Here is a 21,342-nt window from a genome sequence, read left to right as displayed (position 1 = left end):
TGAAAATGGTATTAGGTCTAAAGGTAGGATAGGCGGCTATGTAAATCCCTTTGACTTTATACATGCGCAAACCAAATAATAAAATAAGTCATATGTTTCGTTTAGGTCAGATTTGCACATGAATCATCTATTGTCATAGGGTGTTGGTCCAATCAGATCTTGGGGTGATTAATCATGTGTGCACTTGTGTCAGTTCATCATGAAAACCATGGAGGGTTTCACTTTAAATGTTGGATAGTATATATATGGATTTAAGGTGCAATGGTCCACATAATTAAATCGGTAATATAAAACTAATATGATTGGTAAGTGTGGACGGTTCTTGGTGGTTTTCCGATTGGATGTTTTGGGCGGCTGAATACATGTGGCCGAAACTTAACTTGGTTGGCAGAATATTGTGTTTTGTTTGTTACTTGCTACCCGAAAGATAACTTACTGGTCGAACCATAATTGTTGACCGAAAGATAACATATTGGTCGAAACATAATTGTTGACCGAAGGATAACATGTTGACCGAACGATAGTATGTTGACCGAAAGATAATAGGTTGACCGAAAGATAGTGTGTTGACCGAAACATGATTTATGTGTCGAAAGATAACTGTGTCAAAACATAATTGTGATAATATGTTGACTGATTGAATATTTGCCTGATTTAATTGACATGCCATGCTTGGTGATGAACATATTCGTGTAATACTACGTGTTGAGCTGATATGCAAACTGACTGCTATGTGAAAAATTAATTGCATGCGTAACATTTCGACCATGAACTGATTTGCTATACGTGTATACAATAGGACGTGATTAATTAACCGTGAGCACTTAATTAGCATACCGAGCAAACTAAGGTGAGTTCACACTCCTACTAAGGCATGGGATTCCCGGGTCGTGGGAATGGGTTAAAGGTTATTATTGAAAGGAACGTACATATGCTTTACTAGACTATCACCTATCATGTCCTCGGATGTCAGGACGGTTACGTAGGTTGGGATAACACCTACGGGTTCACATGCCATTCTATCCTCGGTTACGAAGGATACGCACGTAAAACCTACGTGTACGCATTACTTACTTCTATCCTCAGGTTACGAAGGATACGTGCGTAAAACCTACGCACACTTTATACACACTTCTGTTCTCGGACGAAGAACAGGGATAATAATACGAATAGTCTAGTGGTCACTTAACATGGGAAGCCCCCACCAGCATAACTTACTATCGGCCCTGTAAAGCCACCTGTTACTTACTGTTACACATTTACTTACTGTGAACTCGCTCAACTAGTTTGTTGATCATTCTGTTACATGCCTTGCAGATCGTTAGGTACTTGGAGCTTGCACTGGAGGAGCGGGTTGTTGTGGACGAGGATCGTGGTTCCTTGTTGAACTATCATGACTTTTAAACTATTAACTATTGTTGGTTTATTTCCTATGCTTCCGCTACACTTGAAATTATGGTTAAGTTTTGTACACCTTTCGTATTGAATGGATGGTTTACATTTATTTTACTTAATATTAATTGCATGTTCAATATGATTGGTGGCTTGATCCTGGTCAGTCACGCTCCCAAGCGGTGATACTCCGCAGGTGGATTTTGGGGGTGTGACAGATTGGTATCAGAGCCATCGGTTATAGAGAACTTGGTTTTAATATGGGAAAACGTTTTTATTAAAACCAGACTATAACCAGAACAGTGCTCTCAACGATCCACAACGACGCTTCGCTCCACATGCAAGACTCAACTTCCTAGGTAATAAGGTTTATGTTTATTGCCTACATGCTAGAATTTGCATAGAACTTTGCTCGTAGTATGCTTACATTACCTTGCTCACAACTTGACATTGCGTGAGAATACTTATGTGCTTACACTCTTCTGTCATCGCACTATTCGCGAACCTTTCTCACTTATGTTGTCTTTGATGTGAAGATCAATGGCCGCACGAATTACCATGACTCAAGCCCAGCTAGAGGCTCTCGTTGCTGCGGCAGTTGCAGCCGCCCAAGCAGGTAGTATACCCTGCAGTATAGACACTAGGATCTTTAGATCCTACATTAATTCTCGTACTTAACTTTGCCCTATTCGTACACAATAGGTCAACCCGCTCAGCAACAACCTGGGTGCACATTCAAGAATTTCATGGACTGTCGTCCTAGCTCGTTCAGTGGCACGGAGGGGGCAGTTGGACTCCTCCACTGGTTTGAAAAACTCGAGTCGGTTTTCGAAATGTGTGAATGCCCTGAGGCTCGCAGGGTGAAGTTCGCCACTGGCACACTTGAAGGGATTGCGCTCACTTGGTGGAACGCACAAGTGCAGATCTTAGGGTTGGCAGCTGCTAACGCCACACCCTGGAATGAATTCAAAGAACTGATCAAGAGGGAATACTGCACTAGAGAAGACATTCACAAGTTGGAGGACGAGTTGTATAACTTGAAAATGGTTGGTTCGGAAATCGAAGCTTACACCAAAAGATCGAATGAGTTGGCTGTGTTATGTCCAACTATGGTGGACCCTCCATACAAGCGAATTGAGTTGTATCTCAAAGGTTTGGCACCAGAAATACAGAGCCACGTTACCTCGGCTAACCTCAACAACATCCAGGAAATCCAGCGTCTCGCTCATCGCATCACAGATCAGGCAGTAGACCAGGGCAAACTGCCAAAGCGTATCAGTGCTACCGCTACCGCTACTGCTACTACTACACTTGCCACTCCCAGCGAAAGTAAGAGAAAATGGGAGGGGGATTCTAGCAAGGGGTCAGCATCGGTACAGTCACAGTCTCAGCAGCGAAAGACGGATAGTTACCAAAGTCCCAGTCAGCACTCATCGAGCAGCCACAGACAGGGAGGGTATCGAGGAAACCTTCCAAAGTGTAACAACTGCAACAGGCATCACAGCGGCCAGTGCAATAAGGGCCGTTGTCAAAGGTGTTTAAAGATGGGTCACGAGGCCAAAGATTGTAGAAGCGCTCGCCCTGCAAATCAGAATCAGCAGCCTCAGCAACCAGCTCCACAGAATCAGCAGAATCAGCAACAGGGCAACAGGGGGTGTTATAAGTGTGGGGCTGAAGGTCACTTCAAACGCGATTGCCCACAGTTGAACCAGAACCGCAACAACAACCATCAGGGCAACGGGAACCATAACAACAATAATGGGGGCAACAACAACAACAACAACAACAACAACGGCAATGAAGCTCGTGGTCGAGCATTTGTGTTGGGACGAGGAGATGCAGTGAATGATCCTAACGTAGTTATGGGTAAGTTCCTTCTCGACGACATTTACGTTACTGTCTTATTTGATTCGGGTGCTGATACAAGTTATATGTCCATGAAAATGAGTAACTTATTAAAACGTACACCAACACCTCTAGACACTAAACACGTCGTAGAACTAGCAAATGGTAAAAGTGTAGAAGCCGCTCATGTAGTCAAGGGTTGTAGCATTGTTCTAGCGGGTCAGACTTTCACGATTGATCTTATACCCATAGTCTTGGGTAGCTTCGACGTCGTCATCGGCATGGATTGGTTATCTCAACATCACGCAGAGATCTTATGCAAGGAAAAAGTTATTCGTATTCCTCGCTCCAGTCAAGAACCTCTCGAAGTTCAGGGCGACAAGAGTGGTGCTGTGGTTGGCATCATCTCTTACTTGAAGGCGCAGAAATGTTTACGAAAGGGGCATACTGGCATTCTGGCTCTCGTTACTGATGCATCAGCAAAGGAAAAGAAGCTGGAGGATATCCCAGTTGTACGTGACTTCCCTCAGGTGTTTCCTGAAGATTTACCAGGCTTACCGCCTCATCGTCAAGTCGAGTTTCAGATCGAATTGGCACCTGGAGCAGCGCCAATAGCCCGCGCACCATATCGTTTAGCTCCAACTGAACTGGAAGAACTGTCGAAACAGCTGCAAGAACTCTTGGAAAAGGGCTTTATTCGTCCAAGCTCTTCGCCTTGGGGAGCTCCAGTGTTATTTGTGAAGAAGAAAGACGGTACGTTCAGGATGTGCATCGACTACCGTGAACTCAACAAGGTGACGGTGAAGAACCGTTATCCTCTTCCACGCATAGATGACTTATTCGACCAGTTGCAAGGGTCGTGTTACTATTCCAAGATCGATTTGAGGTCAGGGTATCATCAGCTGAGAGTCCGGGATGAGGACGTCTCCAAAACCGCTTTCAGAACTCGCTACGGTCATTACGAGTTTCTTGTCATGCCATTCGGGCTTACGAACGCGCCTGCAGTCTTCATGGATCTTATGAACAGGGTGTGCAAACCGTATCTCGACAAGTTCGTCATCGTTTTCATCGACGACATTTTGATTTACTCCAAGAGTCAGGAGGAGCATGAGCAGCATCTACGTATTATCTTGGAACTTCTTCGAAAAGAGCAACTGTACGCAAAGTTTTCAAAATGCGACTTCTGGCTTCGTAAAGTCCACTTCTTAGGCCATGTGGTGAACAAGGATGGGATTCATGTCGATCCATCCAAGGTTGATTCGATCAGAAACTGGCCAGCACCGCGTACACCGACAGAAATACGCCAATTCTTGGGTTTGGCGGGTTACTACAGGCGATTTATTAAAGACTTCTCAAAGATCGCGCAACCACTTACTATGCTAACACAGAAAGGTGTCGTTTACAGATGGGGTAATACGCAAGAGACCGCTTTTCAGTACTTAAAGGATAGGCTGTGCAGCGCACCTATTCTCTCGTTGCCAGAGGGCACGGATGACTTCGTGGTATACTGTGATGCATCCATCCAAGGTCTTGGATGTGTGTTGATGCAACGCGATAAAGTGATAGCCTACGCTTCTCGGCAACTCAAGGTTCATGAACGGAACTACACGACGCACGATTTGGAGCTGGGAGCTGTTGTTTTCGCGCTTAAGATATGGCGACACTACCTGTACGGTACCCGGTGCACGATTTACACCGATCACAGGAGTCTCGAGCATATTCTTAAGCAAAAGGATTTGAATATGCGTCAACGAAGATGGGTTGAACTTCTGAACGACTACGAATGCGCCATCAAGTATCATCCAGGCAAGGCCAATGTTGTGGCTGATGCCCTCAGTCGGAAAGACACTCTACCTAAGCGCGTGCGAGCGCTACAGCTTACCATTCAGTCCAGTCTTCCTGCACAGATACGAGCAGCTCAGTTAGAAGCACTGAAACCTGACAACGTCAAAGCTGAAGCCTTACGCGGTTCAAGGCAACGCATGGAACAAAAGGAAGACGGTGCTTACTATGTAACGGGGCGTATTTGGGTCCCACTCTATGGCGGTTTACGCGAACTGGTAATGGATGAAGCTCACAAGTCTCGCTATTCGGTACATCCAGGGTCGGATAAAATGTACCACGACATCAGTACAACTTATTGGTGGCCTAGTATGAAGGCCCACATCGCCACCTATGTTGGCAAATGTTTAACCTGTGCGAGAGTCAAGGTAGAATATCAGAAACCAGCTGGTCTACTTCAGCAGCCCAAGATACCGCAGTGGAAATGGGAAGAAATTTCCATGGATTTTGTTACCGGTCTGCCTAGATCTCAGCGCGGGAACGATACAATATGGGTCATAGTTGATCGACTCACCAAGTCTGCACACTTCCTACCGATCAAGGAAACGGATAAGTTCTCCACTCTCGCAGACGTTTATCTTAAGGAAGTTGTTTCGAGGCACGGAGTGCCCACCTCTATTATTTCGGATCGCGATGCACGATTCACGTCAGAGCTTTGGCAAGCGATGCACAAATCTTTCGGCTCACGATTAGACATGAGCACAGCATATCATCCTCAGACGGATGGGCAGTCTGAGCGAACTATTCAAACTCTAGAAGACATGCTTCGAGCGTGTGTTATCGATTTCGGCAACGGCTGGGAAAAGCACCTCCCTTTGGTGGAGTTCTCGTACAATAACAGTTACCATACCAGCATTCAAGCCGCTCCATTCGAGGCATTGTACGGACGTAAATGCCGGTCACCTCTCTGTTGGGCAGAGGTGGGGGATAGTCAGATTACGGGTCCAGATATTGTTGTGGACGCCACAGAAAAGATAGCACAGATACGACAACGCATGGCGGCAGCGCGCGACCGTCAGAAAGCCTACGCGGATAAGCGTAAGAGACCGTTGGAATTTGAGGTCGGGGACCGGGTTTTATTGAAAGTTTCACCCTGGAAGGGTGTGGTACGTTTTGGTAAACGGGGCAAACTCAATCCGCGGTACGTCGGACCGTTCGAGATCATTGAGAAGATTGGCAAGGTAGCCTACAGATTAAACCTACCTCCTGAACTCGGTGCAGTTCACAATGTATTTCACGTGTCGAATCTGAAGAAATGCCTATCAGATGAGACCCTCATAATTCCTTTTAAGGAACTCACTATTGACGAGCGGTTGCAGTTCGTCGAGGAACCAGTTGAAATCACGGACCGGGATGTTAAGGTCCTCAAACACAAGAGAATCCCTCTTGTTCGAATTCGTTGGAACTCCCAGCGTGGTCCAGAGTATACCTGGGAACGCGAAGACCAGATGAAAGAAAAGTACCCCCAGCTATTCGAAACCAATGCATCCACTCCTGAGGCTGAAGCTACTACTACTGAATTTCGGGACGAAATTCCAAATCAACGGGGGGATGATGTGACACCCCAGGAAAACCAGTGAACAATGTAACTTACCTAGCTTCCTCAGTGAGTGCGTACCAAATTTCGGGACGAAATTTCTTTCAAGTTGGGGATAATGTGACAACTCGACTTTTCGATTTACACTATCGCATAAATTTACGTTGACTTTGACCGGTGTAAATGGTAATACGTGTTTTGTATGACTTGTAATCATGTTTTGCTTTGATGAAATGTATCCCGATTTGTGAATATGTTATGTGTTGTACGATAAAGACAAAACGTATGTGTTAGTGAACCGGTTAGTAAACTCTTGAACTAGTTAACCATCACAATGAATCAGGAGTGTCTCGTCAATCATGGTTCGACGAAACGGAAAGTGAAAGTGATGTTACGGCCCAAAAGCCCAGTTACGGCCCAACTTGTGTGTGTAAATTATATACTAGATTAGGGGAAACTATTATCAAAATACAAAACCCTAGAACTCCCCCTTGAAACTGTCGACAGCACCTCTCTCTTGTGAAGCGTTTCTTTCGAGTTCCTTTAGCATCTCGATTGCTTTCGGTTAGTTCAGTCTCACTATTGTAAATCAAATCCTCTTATTAGGCATAGTTGTATCAATACTTGACTATTATGATATGGGTGTTAACTGTTTGCTTGACAATCGATGATTGCAACTTGATAGTATAGATATTTGGTTGGTTATGAAATCTTGACGGTCCAATTAAATCATTTGTTGTAGTCGTTGTCGGTGTGCATGTGTATTAGGAATCGTTGTCAGGAACATGTGGGTACTTATCATATGGTCGGCCACTATGTTGCATGAAAATGGTATTAGGTCTAAAGGTAGGATAGGCGGCTATGTAAATCCCTTTGACTTTATACATGCGCAAACCAAATAATAAAATAAGTCATATGTTTCGTTTAGGTCAGATTTGCACATGAATCATCTATTGTCATAGGGTGTTGGTCCAATCAGATCTTGGGGTGATTAATCATGTGTGCACTTGTGTCAGTTCATCATGAAAACCATGGAGGGTTTCACTTTAAATGTTGGATAGTATATATATGGATTTAAGGTGCAATGGTCCACATAATTAAATCGGTAATATAAAACTAATATGATTGGTAAGTGTGGACGGTTCTTGGTGGTTTTCCGATTGGATGTTTTGGGCGGCTGAATACATGTGGCCGAAACTTAACTTGGTTGGCAGAATATTGTGTTTTGTTTGTTACTTGCTACCCGAAAGATAACTTACTGGTCGAACCATAATTGTTGACCGAAAGATAACATATTGGTCGAAACATAATTGTTGACCGAAGGATAACATGTTGACCGAACGATAGTATGTTGACCGAAAGATAATAGGTTGACCGAAAGATAGTGTGTTGACCGAAACATGATTTATGTGTCGAAAGATAACTGTGTCGAAACATAATTGTGATAATATGTTGACTGATTGAATATTTGCCTGATTTAATTGACATGCCATGCTTGGTGATGAACATATTCGTGTAATACTACGTGTTGAGCTGATATGCAAACTGACTGCTATGTGAAAAATTAATTGCATGCGTAACATTTCGACCATGAACTGATTTGCTATACGTGTATACAATAGGACGTGATTAATTAACCGTGAGCACTTAATTAGCATACCGAGCAAACTAAGGTGAGTTCACACTCCTACTAAGGCATGGGATTCCCGGGTCGTGGGAATGGGTTAAAGGTTATTATTGAAAGGAACGTACATATGCTTTACTAGACTATCACCTATCATGTCCTCGGATGTCAGGACGGTTACGTAGGTTGGGATAACACCTACGGGTTCACATGCCATTCTATCCTCGGTTACGAAGGATACGCACGTAAAACCTACGTGTACGCATTACTTACTTCTATCCTCAGGTTACGAAGGATACGTGCGTAAAACCTACGCACACTTTATACACACTTCTGTTCTCGGACGAAGAACAGGGATAATAATACGAATAGTCTAGTGGTCACTTAACATGGGAAGCCCCCACCAGCATAACTTACTATCGGCCCTGTAAAGCCACCTGTTACTTACTGTTACACATTTACTTACTGTGAACTCGCTCAACTAGTTTGTTGATCATTCTGTTACATGCCTTGCAGATCGTTAGGTACTTGGAGCTTGCACTGGAGGAGCGGGTTGTTGTGGACGAGGATCGTGGTTCCTTGTTGAACTATCATGACTTTTAAACTATTAACTATTGTTGGTTTATTTCCTATGCTTCCGCTACACTTGAAATTATGGTTAAGTTTTGTACACCTTTCGTATTGAATGGATGGTTTACATTTATTTTACTTAATATTAATTGCATGTTCAATATGATTGGTGGCTTGATCCTGGTCAGTCACGCTCCCAAGCGGTGATACTCCGCAGGTGGATTTTGGGGGTGTGACATTATCACATAATTTGAATGTTTAAAGTTAACTTAGTCTCCGCAGAGCATCTAAATTAACACGTACCACTCTAGCATGCTTTAGACTACATTACTCTAGCATGTGAACAGAAGATAGATCATTCTGATTCTTTACAACCTTAAAAGATCTTAAGAGATAATACATTATCTCTTACCAACATTCATTCTTAGTTTAGTGATGTGTGTAAAATGCAACATATAAATTACATCAAATCAGACATAAAACTAACCATTTTTTTAGTAATTGTTGGAAAAAATGTGCTTTTGTCTTCCTTTTGTATTTTCAGGACCAAATGAGCTTAAATGAACAAAAGGAACAAATATGCAGCAAAAACTAACATAAATACAAAGAAAAGTAATAAATGTAGCATGCCCGACCCCTCGACAGCATCTCCCCAAGCAAAAACAAGAAACAGAAGGCTGACCACGGCCCGTGCCCAGCGAGCATGGGGGCGTGGTCAGGTGTGTGCAGAAACGGACAAAGCTATGGAAGCTTCTATTCCCGACACGGGGGCGTGCCCAGCTCAACACGAGGCATGGTCAACGCTAAGATTCGCAGAATCTTGCAAATCTTGATAGTACAGATACGCTTCTGCACACGGGGCCGTGCCCAGCGAACACGGGGCCGTGTGGAGCCTAATGCAGACAAGATCAATTAATGAAGGAAGAGAAAGTGGATGGCCACAGGGCCGTGGCCGGGCTTTTGTTCAGGCTATAAATAGGGGTGCTTGGCTCACTTCAAAGGCATCCCTTGGCAAACCACCTCTCTCCCACTACAACACCCACATCCACCACCCTCATCCATCATCCACTTTAGAGTGTGTGTAGTAGTCTCTTGATCCAAGATTGATAGTAAGGGTTCTTGTCAATCAAAGGCCATGTTTGGCCAAGTCTCTTACATCACTTAGTGAAGACAAGCATTTAATGTAATACTTTTGATTTTTAATCTTTTCGCACTTTTTATTTGGTTTTGTATTAATGACTTTAATAACTAGTTTCTTATGTATAAGGTGAAACTTCTTTATCATTTGTCCGTGGTGTCTTGGCATCACTTTACTGTCTATATAAAGTAAAAGATTTTCACCATTCATATCTCTACGGTCTATATAGAGATATGTTGGCTACCTGGTTGGGGGTTAAGGGAATGGTTTAGTAAGGTTCTTGCCTTGTTCAGTGTATAGATCCTGCAAGGACCTGGGTCAAGCTTACTAGGACCTCCTTCAATACCCACTAGTATTGGATGGCGGGGGTGCGAATGGCTTGATCCCCTCATATGTAAACTACTATTAATACATTAAACTGGCTACTTGGGATTGTATCCCTGCTGACTCAAACCACTTAGCCGAGGGTAACATCGCCTTCAAAAGAGGGGCCTACCACTTTACGTATTAATAACTTAATTAATTATCTTCCAATATTCCGACTCTTTGGAATTGTATCCTTACTGACTCAAACCACTGGGTTGAGGGTAATGTCACCTTCAAAAGAGGGGCCTACTACTATAACTTAGATAATCTCTTAAAAAGTGCAAAAGTGTGGAAATCATCAAAGTTACATTAAAGGCGAGTCGGATCCAAGTGATTCATCTTGTCTATCTGTTTTTATTTTTATTTTTATTTTTCAGCATTTTAGTTTTTATTTTCTTGTTTAAAACCTTTTCTAAAAAATTTGATTTGATTAGATGTTGAGGATAAACCGATACTAAAAGCTCTTGTGTCCTTCGACGAACTCGGTATCTTACCAACGCTATACTACGCTCACGATGGGTGCACTTGCCCATGTGTGTGTTTAGTGTTAGTAGAATATCGTGTTTTATAAATTTAAAACTTGACTAATGTGTTAAAAAGGGCTTAAAATATCAATAAAAACATATCACACCCAACACACACCAAGTTTTTGGCGCCGTTGCCGGGGACACAAGGATTTTAAGAAAGTTAGGAATCAACGGCCTAATCGTTTTTCTATTTTTTTTTTAGGATTTTTCTAGATTTTTCAGCTTCTGCAGAGCTCAGCACGGGGCCGTGCCCGCTGAACACGCCCCGTGCCCAATCTTTGTTATTGGCAATCCTGTTTTAAGTCAGACAGTAGCTGAACACGTTGCCGTGCCCACTGAACACGCCCCCGTGCCCAAGTTTCAGATACTGGAAACAGAACCGTAAGATCCCGACGGTTGGTAATTTCTGACACAAACATGAGTGATACTGATCATTTTTACTTTCGCTCCTCTTATGGTGCGTGGTGTCAAATATGTGGTGGAACTCATGAAGATTTAAAATGTTATTTTTTAAATTACACTCCCCACTATATAGACCCATCGTTTTCCTGTAACCTTAAGATGGGCGAAAGTAAAAAACAATCCCTATCTCTCCCTTGAATGCTCTCAATCATCTCTTCTAGATGATATGATTCTCGAAGAATTATTTCAAATAGAAGAAGTAATTCTCCAATTGATAAGAGAACTTGAGATGGAAATAAGTTATCCATCCCAAGACGACGATCAAGGAGAATTATTGAGATCGCATTCGGAATATAATAACATCGTTCCTCCCGAAAGCACCTCTAACTCTTGTGAGGACATGAGCGATAGTCGTCCCTGTGTCGATTGTGCCGTGAAGGACTCCCCATCAGTCTCCGCCGATGCATACATAGACCTGGGCGATTCGACATATATCTTCTTTAACGAGAGCCCGGATAAGGGGAATAAATGTTGGATTCGCCCACCGATATTTAGTTTAAGCTATACCCTTTCCGACAACCTCTTGCGTTCTCGTCTAAAAATAGGGCAATTAAGGTACCTCAGGCATTTCGGTGTTGTTCCGCCCAGTAAGGAACCACCCGATATGGATAAATTCCTTAAAAATAGACAAAACTTCATAAAATCCTCTAGCCACGGGGCCGTGTCCAGGTCAACACGCCCCCGCGCCCACCTGAAGATTTGTGTCTAATTCAAAATCAGAACACAGACAAAATGTGTCAGACTCTTGTCTTACCACGGGGCCGTGTCCAGCCGACACGGGGTCGTGGTCAGCGTGTTGTCGTTTTCTATAAATGCAGCAAGATTCCTGCACTCTTGGACTCATTCCAAAGACAAAGATCTGGTGGGATCTTCACATATACCCTATAAGGTATATTCTAAAGAAGGTTCTCAACAACCATCTTGTCTTTACTACTTTTGTCTATTGCCTTCTTCTTCACTAACTCCTCAAAACCTCCATTAAAGCTTGAAATCTCCAAGTTTTCAAGCTTTATTATGATATTTGTTAGGTGTTTAATCAAGGAATCTTGTCAAAAATAAGTTTTACAATATTGTTTTAAGTTATTTCTGCTCAAAAATGTTTCAAAAGTCAGGAAAATAATTTAAAACTCCAAGATTCCTCGTTTTAAAAATCTGCAGACTGGTGGCCACGGGGCCGTGGCCGGAGTTACTGTTTCATTAAATTGAACTTTTCGACCTTTTTCTTAGAATGTTGAGCAGAAATAGCGGAACCTTCTCAGCTCACTCAAGAAACGATCGACGAGGAAGAAGACCATCAGTGGAAGACTCCTTGGTAAACTACGTATACGCCTTGCGAGAAGCCATCGACGAAATGACAGGAGTAGAAGAAGCCTTGATTGACCGTATCAATCACTTGACGGTGGGATTAGAGGGATGCCTTCGAGAAGTCAACCTTTTGCACCAAAGGTTGAATATTCTTGCTTCTCCTCCTATGGTGCCAATCGTCGTACGAAGGGAGTGGAATGTTGTGCCGGAAGTCATTATCCCGGCCGAGTGGTATGTCATGCCACCGGAACCCCCCTCTAGACATATTACACAGGGTACCGGTGGCCGCCGCACCCCTCCACAAGACATTGTGGAGAATGAGCCCGCCTTCTTTCTCCCTAGGGAGATAGAGGAATGGCTCAATGACATTTAAATGACGTCCCTCGGTTCCGAGTTCTACAAACCCTTAAGTACTGGGAAGCTATTTCCGGGTTTTTTACACTCCTACAATAAGGGTAGAACTCCTTAAGATGATTTCCTGCATTCCTTGACCTATCTATCCTAGGAACTATTGTAGTTTTTCGTTTTTAACTTTATTTTAGGATCCTTTGTAATTGTCATTTTAATGAATGATGGTTTTTAATTGATTAAATGGTGTTTGGATGATGTTGTAATGGCTGAATAACCCACACCCCATGCACAAAAACAGAGCTTCCCGACAATTTTTCTTCGTTCCAACCAGTTCAGCACGGGGCCGTGCTCAGCCCAACACGCCCTCGTGCCCAAGGATCTACAGAAAATGCCCAGTTTAGGTAACTGTACACGGGGCCTTGCTCACTGAATACGCCCCCGTGCCCAGCCTTCTGTTTAACATGATACTTACAATCTGACCACAGGACCGTGCCCGGACCAACACGGGCCCGTGTCCAGACGCCCAGTAATAAAAATTTTGTTTTTAAACACCTTTTTACACATTAAATCAACCTAAAAACTTATTTTTGAGACACATTGAGGACAATGTGTAATTTAAGTGTGGGGGGGGGGATGCTAAACCTTGAATTTTGCAAGTCCTAATAACAAGCCTTACGCAAAACTCTATTGGAACCACTAATCATCCCAAAATTTTTTCAAAAACTTTTCATTTTTTTTACTTGTCTTGGTTTAATCTGGGAATAACAAGTTCTAAAAAGGCTATATTTTTACAAATTTACAACCGATAGCATTGTGATAAAAAGAACCAACATAAGACAATTATGAAACGACATGACAAATCTAGTTAAAATTTGATTATATATACTTGATCACATTATAAACTCATTCTCACAAAAAGTGAGTTTTGAGCCTTTATTGAGCATACATGCATACATCTTTAAACTAAATGCTCATTTTTCGTTTATTGTGTGAAGAGCCGCTTGGTTCTTACAACTCTAGAACTTGCCACGACAATACATTCCCGGTCCTTACCAACTTAAACCTAAGTAAGTAAATGATGTAGGCATTAGGACTAACCCATTTTCTTTTCAACACCATTATTTTTCATTTTCTTTTTCATCTACCCAAAATCACCATAGTTAACCCCTTTGAGCTTAAACCTTTTCATTTATAAACCCACAAAACAAACACCCTTTACCCACTAAACCCTTTTTTTATTTTAACCCTTTATTTTAGTAGAAAGCTCGGTTGTCTTGTGACGTCTCTTTATCAAAAAAAAAAATGAAGTCTAGCAATAAAGAAACAAGTTCCTCAAAGAAACTTTGTTTGAAAATGTTTAGTTTGAAAAAAGTCACAAAACCAAAAAGTTTTACGACGACCGACGTTTTTTACGCTTTTAACCCTTTTTACTAACCACTAACCCAAAACCACCTGCCTCTAACCCAAGCCTAACCCTTCCCCAAGTCCTCTTGATATCTACAAAGGTTTATAGTTAAAAAGGAGGACGATTGATTGCTTGACAAGCATATGGTAGAAGTAAGTTCCATGCCAATCTCGAGTGTTTCACAAAAATACATCTTCGGTCGAGTGTTGAGTGATCTCCCGTGAGGTATGTGAACTTGTATATAAATAGAATTTTAAAGAGGCATGTTACGCCCAAATAGGTAATTTCCCTTATGAAATGTTCTAAATAAATCATAACGAATAGGATTGTAAATAGTATAAAAATAAAACCCAATGAAGATCTTGGATTCCTGACACTCAAGACAAGCCCAAAACTTCTCTTCTACCCATTCCATTTGGGTGTGTAAGCCACAAATTAAAGAGTTTTGCTTGAGGACAAGCAAAGATTCAAGTGTGGGGGTATTTGATGTGTGTAAAATGCAACATATAAATTACATCAAATGAGGCATAAAACTGACCCTTTTTAGTACTAATGTTGGAAAAAGTGTGCTTTTGTCTTCCGTTTGTATTTTCAGGACCAAATGAGCTTAAATGAACAAAAGGAACAAATATGCAGCAAAAACTAACATAAATACAAAGAAAAGGAATAAACGTAGCATGCCCGACCCCTTGACAGCATCTCCCCAAGCAAAAACAATAAACAGAAGGTTGACCAAGGCCCGTGCCGAGCGAGCACGGGGGCGTGGTCAGGTGTCTGCAGAAAGGGACAAAGCTATGGAAGCTTCTATTCCCGACACGGGGGCGTGCCCAGCTCAACACGTTGCATGGTTAATGCTAAGATTAGCAGAATCTTGCAAATCTTGATAGTACAGATACGCTTCTGCACACGGGGCCGTGCCTAGCGAACACGGGGCCTTTGTTGGTGCACTTACGTCTGTCGACTACGTCTTACATCGAGTCTTAGAGATGAAGAGGATTAGACTTGGCACAGAAACCTAGAATAGCTTGTTTGGAATAGGTCCGCTTATGTGGTTCTAACTAGGTCCGCTTATGTGTCAAGTAGTAATCAGGTTCGCTTATAGGGTAAGTTGTTGGTCCGCTCGTATGTACGTTGTAGATCCGCTTATATGAGCATGTTCATATAAGCGGACCACATTGCCTATATATAGAGTTATTGTCTAAGAGCGAACCAGTTAGTGAGAACACATAGTTGATGGTGTGATTGTTCCGGCATGCTGCTGAAGTGCTGTCAAACCTTGTAATCGCGTTCAATATCAATAATACAGCAAGTTTAAAGTGAATACAGCTTGAATAGCACCAAATCATTAGTTTCCGCCTCTTGATTTAGATAGAAACTTCTCTGATCGACTCAAACAGGGCCGAGAACGATCCTACAATTGGTATCAGAGCTCAGGAGGAGGAGTTCTTGCCATTTTAGCTGCATTTCTTCTGTTTTTCTACACTTTCTTCATTTTTTCAAAATTTTTCACGGTAAAATCGGCTCAAAATCACACAGTGCACTCGGAATCATGAACTAATAAATCCTTGAAGTTTCCAGATCTAAAATCAATGTAGAAGTTAGGATTTTAGGTGGTTCGCTCATACGGATTTGCGCAAAAGATGACGTCAGCAAGAACACTGGTTCACTTTTAGTGTCAATTGTTGTCTGGTTCGCTCCAAAATCATTAATCTGGTTCGCTTATACGTACAGATTTGCTGGAAAAGATCAGATTCTGGTTCGCTTATTGATCCAATAGTTAGTTCGCTCGAACGGTCCGCTCTTTAGTCAGTCCATCTGGTCCGCTTATTGGGTAAACTTATTGGTTCGCTCATACAGTCAAAGATTTTGGTTCGCTTATTGGTTCAATCTTCTGGTCCGCTTTTGTGACAATTGGATTGGTCCGCTTTTGTGACAATTTGATTGGTCCACTTTTGTGACAAGTGTTGGTTCACTTTTGGAACAATTGTTGTCTCGCTCTTGTGTCAGACTCGCTTTTGTGAACAGTTTGCCTAGATTTGAAAATTGTGAAACTTTATAACATTTGAACAATGAACAACGAATTCTATAACGCTTTTGCAGCCCCGACCTCGATTACTCAGAATGCTTTGATTGAAAACGAAACCGGAACGTCTCAGAAACCGTCGAAACTCATGGATATTGATGATTATAATGTGTGGTCTGAACGTTTCGGAAATTGGGTCGAAGCTTATCATCTAGATGCGTGGGAACACACTGAAGAGCCATATGTTAGACCAGTTAAAAATGGTATACAGCAAACAATTCGAGAAATGAGTACAGATGACAAAAAGAAATACCGTGATGAGAAACTTATGGTGAGTCTGCTTCAGCAAGCAAAAAAAGAAGACATTCTGATCTTGCTTCAACATGATGGAACTGCATATTCGATTTGGATAGAGTTAGAAGCAAAGTTTATTGGAAGTGATGATATGCTTAAGAATAAGAAATCTCTCATGAAGAAAGAATTCGATTTGTTTCGTGGTTTAAAATCTGAAAACACCAAGCAGATTATTGATAGATATTGTAACTTGGTGAGAAATATGACAAAACTTGGTATTAAGAAAGATACTGATGAATTAGTTGAAAAACTTGCAGATGCGCTTCCACACGAAACATGGGGAACATTTCTGATGATGCTGAGATCTAACAGAAAAGATTACAAAGCTATGACACTGGGAGATTTTATCAAGCATTTGGAAGCTCAGGAGATGGAGCAGAGGAAGATAGCCAGAATGAAAAATTATGATGGAGAACAGGATATCAGTTTGTACTACAAGAGTGGCTCTACTGATTCTACAAAGTATTCTCCAAAGATTGAAACTGCTTACAGTGTTAAAGATTCTCCTGAGAAGAAGCCATCCCAAGGATCAAGCAGCAGCACAAGATTTTCATCTTTTGATCCTAACATTTCTGTAACAAAGAATGGTAGAAAACTTCAGTGTAACATTGTGTTAAGCCTTGAAAATGATCAAGACTACACTGAAGAAATTGCAAAAAATCAAATGTCTTTGTTAGGGATGATTTTAGAGTCTTATAGTTGCTTTGTTGCAGGAAAGATCGGAAATCCAATGCTCACAAAAGAGGATTACGATCAAATTGATGCTGAGGAAATGGAATTGATGGATATAAAATGGTGTATGGCGAGTGTGATGAGACGTGCTGAAAAATTTAAACAAATTACTGGCCGTGATGATTTTCGTGATGCAAACGTTTCAGCTTTGGGTTTTGATAAATCTAAAGTTACGTGTTTTCGTTGTAGGGAGAAAGGGCATTTCAAGAGGGAGTGCAAAAATCGTGAAGCTACCGGAGCCCAGAATCCTTTCGGAAACAACGACTATCACAAGAAGGCCATCTATCATCAAATCACACCACCAGCACAACAACAGGCACAAACAGTTCATGGGAGAGATGTGGTTGATAAAAGGGCATGTGTTGTTAGTCAGGGAAAATATGATAATTTTACCTGGGAAAAGTATCTTCCGAAAGACAGCAAAGTGTGTTTGGCTGAACAAGATGATGAGAAGTTAGCTGAAGGTTTTACCTGGGATGATTTTTGTCCGGATCAAGATCTCATGGCCAAAGAGATGTCCAAAAACACTTCTCATATTTTCTTTGCTAATGCTTATGATTTGAAATGTGCAGAAAGAACCAGGAAAGTCATGGAAGCTGCTGAAGCAAGACGTAGAAAGCTTGAGGAAGAGGAAGAAGAGGAAGAGCGATTAAAAGCTGAAGCTAAAGCTGAGAAAAGGAGAAGAGCTGAATTCTTACAACATAACAGGACAGTCAATGAGGTTCCTGAATTTGAAGTGAAAATTGACGCTGAACCAGTCATAGTCCCAGAAAAGTGCATGAACTGTGATTCGCTGATCAAGCAGAACAATGAGTTGTTGCACAATATTCACAAATTGAAAGAATCGTACGATACGATGAACAGAGAAATCAACAAGTATACAGATTCGAGTGGTGAACAAGCTGTGGCAATGAACACATTGAAAGTAGCATATCTTAGGCAGCTTGACGATGCGAACTTTCATATTAAGAAATGTGCTGATCTCGAGTTGGAGCTGGCAACACAAAAGATAGAAACTGAGAAAGTTAAAAAGTTGTTAGACAGTTACTCATGTTCATCTTTTGTTGTTGACAGGATTTATCCTGTGGTGGAGAATTTGAAGACGTTTGAAGAAATGAAAATGTCTGAAGAAGAGAAAACTGTGACTGAAGATGAAGAAAAGTTAAAGACTTCTGGTAAGAAATCAAGTGTGGTCTATAACAGATGTCCACCCCCGGTTGAAAATGGATATTCACCTCGAAATCCAAATTCTGAAAGAGTCAATAAAGCAATCAATTTGAAATGGGAGTCTGGGCCGTCGGATAACTTGCCAGAAAATATTGATGTCACGTATACGTCATCTGACACTGATCATGAGTCAAAGTTGATAAAAAGTGTGGTAGATCAGGTGTTAGACAAAGATGACAATGAGGAGTCAAAACCGGAGTCCAAACCCGAGTCAAAGTTTGGGTCAAATATGTCAAAGCCGACAAACAAAAAGGACAAACGGGTTTATGATAAAGGGTTTTTACTTTCAAAATCTAATTTGAATGATGAATTGGTCAAAGTGGCATATACTTTGAAAGGTTCTGACAAATTATATTCAGATGAAAGTTTTCCAATAAGAAGTGTCAGACTTGAAATGATTCAAAAGGTTTTCAAAATAATAGAAATTAATATTTCTGAAATAAAAGATTTCAATCTTAATGGAAAACCTAAACAATACACTTCAAGAGATCAACAAAGAATTAACAAGAAAATGGGTTACAATTGTGGTTATAGTTTCCAACAGAAACCAAACCATAATCGTAATTTCAAAAAGAAAGGTCTTGGTTTTGTCCCACCGAAAAACTATAAAAATGAAAAAATGTATAAACCAAAAACTATGTTTGTTTCAGGGAAAACGTCTGAAGCTGAAAAAGAACAATTATTCAGAAGACAGACAAATCAGGAATTCCTTGCCAAGAAGCAAGAAGAAATAAATAGGAATGAAGTTCCGAAGAAGATTGAAAAGAGAACCTGTTTTCAATGCAAAATTGCTGGTCATGTGGCAAAGGATTGTCCGAAGACATTCAAGCCAAAACAGGAAGTCTCTGGGAAAATGAAAGAAAAAGTTATTGAAAAGACTGAACTGTCAACCCGGAAGATTACTGGCTTTGAAAATTCAACTTTTGAGAAAGGAGAATGTTCAAAGAATGCTTCAAAAAGGAAAGATAATATGCCAAATCAAAAATGGGTTGTGAAAGGTTCAGGTAATAGTTCTGGTGATGAATCTGATTCCATAAAATCAGAGGAGCCACGTGTTGAGAAAAAGGTTGAGAAGAAAGTTCCGATAGTGGACGATGTGAATTTTCCGCCACTGAATGCTAAAAAATACAAATCTAAAATCGGAAAAGTTGAAATATCAAATCAATTTTATTCTGACAAGAAGAAATTTGATGTTGAAAAAACTTTCAATGGAAATGTAAAACGTATCTTTGGAAAAATGATCAATGGTAAGGCCAAAAGCATCGAAGAGTTTTATGCTTCCAAAGGACGTGTTTACAAGCCTGTTGAAAGAAAAGATGAAGAAGATGTTATTACACCCAAGGAAGGTCAGGCTTGGGTTGATATATTTTTCAAAGAATAAAAACCTGACTTGCCGGAGATCCCAAGTTGGTATTGTGGATCATGAATCGGCATCCTTCTAAATTTGTTTTTGACGTTTTTGCGGGACTTGCCGGAACTCCCAGGTTTGTAAGCGAGGAGTAGGAATCGGCACCTTGAGAATTCAACCAAAAGATGGTAATTGGTTGAAAAACAGGTTTGAATAGCTTAATTGCTAAGTCTACAAGTGGTTGTATGTTTGTGGATGTTATAAGTGGTTCAGAATGAGAACTAGTTGATCGTACAAGTGGTTAAATCAAGGTCATTAATTTGAACTTGAGTTAACTATCATTCATAAGATTGGTAAAACAATATGATGATTTGAACCCCAATTTTACAAAAGGTAAAAACAACTAAACTTATTTTCCGGAAAAACCATTCTGATTAAAACAAACTTGAGTGTTTTGAAATCATTATGGGAAAATAGTTTTGTTGTGAGGGGGAGTTCTGATTGTTTAAGCCAAACGGATGGAGAATTGAATTGTTTCGACATCAGTTGTCATGTTCTGTACAGTTTGTTTTCAATTTTTACTAGATGTATTTGAATTTTAGGGGGAGTAAGAATTTTTAGAAAATCCAAAAACATCAGAAAATTTGAAAAATCCAAAAACATGATAAAATTGAAAATGAGTTTTTGTTGCGTAAAAGAGGAAATGATAGTACATCAGTGGACTATCACAGCACGCTAAAGAATTGTAAAGCCAAAATGTGATAAACAATCTTACTGCGGATGTGTCAGTAGATTTTCGCACATTTAGTAAATTGAAACGAGATATAAACCTAAATCAAACTTTCTTAATTCGTGGGTAACTATTCTTGGATATATGGGTAACCCCCGAAATCTTGTTTGAAAGGTCCCGTATTCTGAGATACTAGGTCTTTATACTCAGTGATATCTGGGGTATTATTCCAGGACTTCTGCTGTATGGAAATACTGATCTAGTCCCCGAATAATACTTTCTGCAAAAAGCTTTGAAATACAAGCTCGCCCTCAGCAATCTGATTAAACAATAAAATTGATAATCTTTGCTGTTGTAATAAAAGATCCTCTAAAGGGGACCCACCAAAAGTCGAGCCGTCATCTCTCTGCTGAACGGAAGTTCTGACCTGAGCTCTCACGGTTTCGCATCTACCCCTTTACAGATATCATCTGTGGTATACTCACCTGTAAGACTGAATATTTGGGATCTGGATACGGGAGTATATTCAAGTGGAGTGATACACAATTAAGTTTGAGTTTCTAA

This window comes from Helianthus annuus, chromosome 5 (genome assembly GCF_002127325.2).
Source record: "Helianthus annuus cultivar XRQ/B chromosome 5, HanXRQr2.0-SUNRISE, whole genome shotgun sequence".
In the NCBI taxonomy this organism is placed as follows: domain Eukaryota; kingdom Viridiplantae; phylum Streptophyta; class Magnoliopsida; order Asterales; family Asteraceae; genus Helianthus; species Helianthus annuus.
This window is presented reverse-complemented; position numbering follows the sequence as displayed.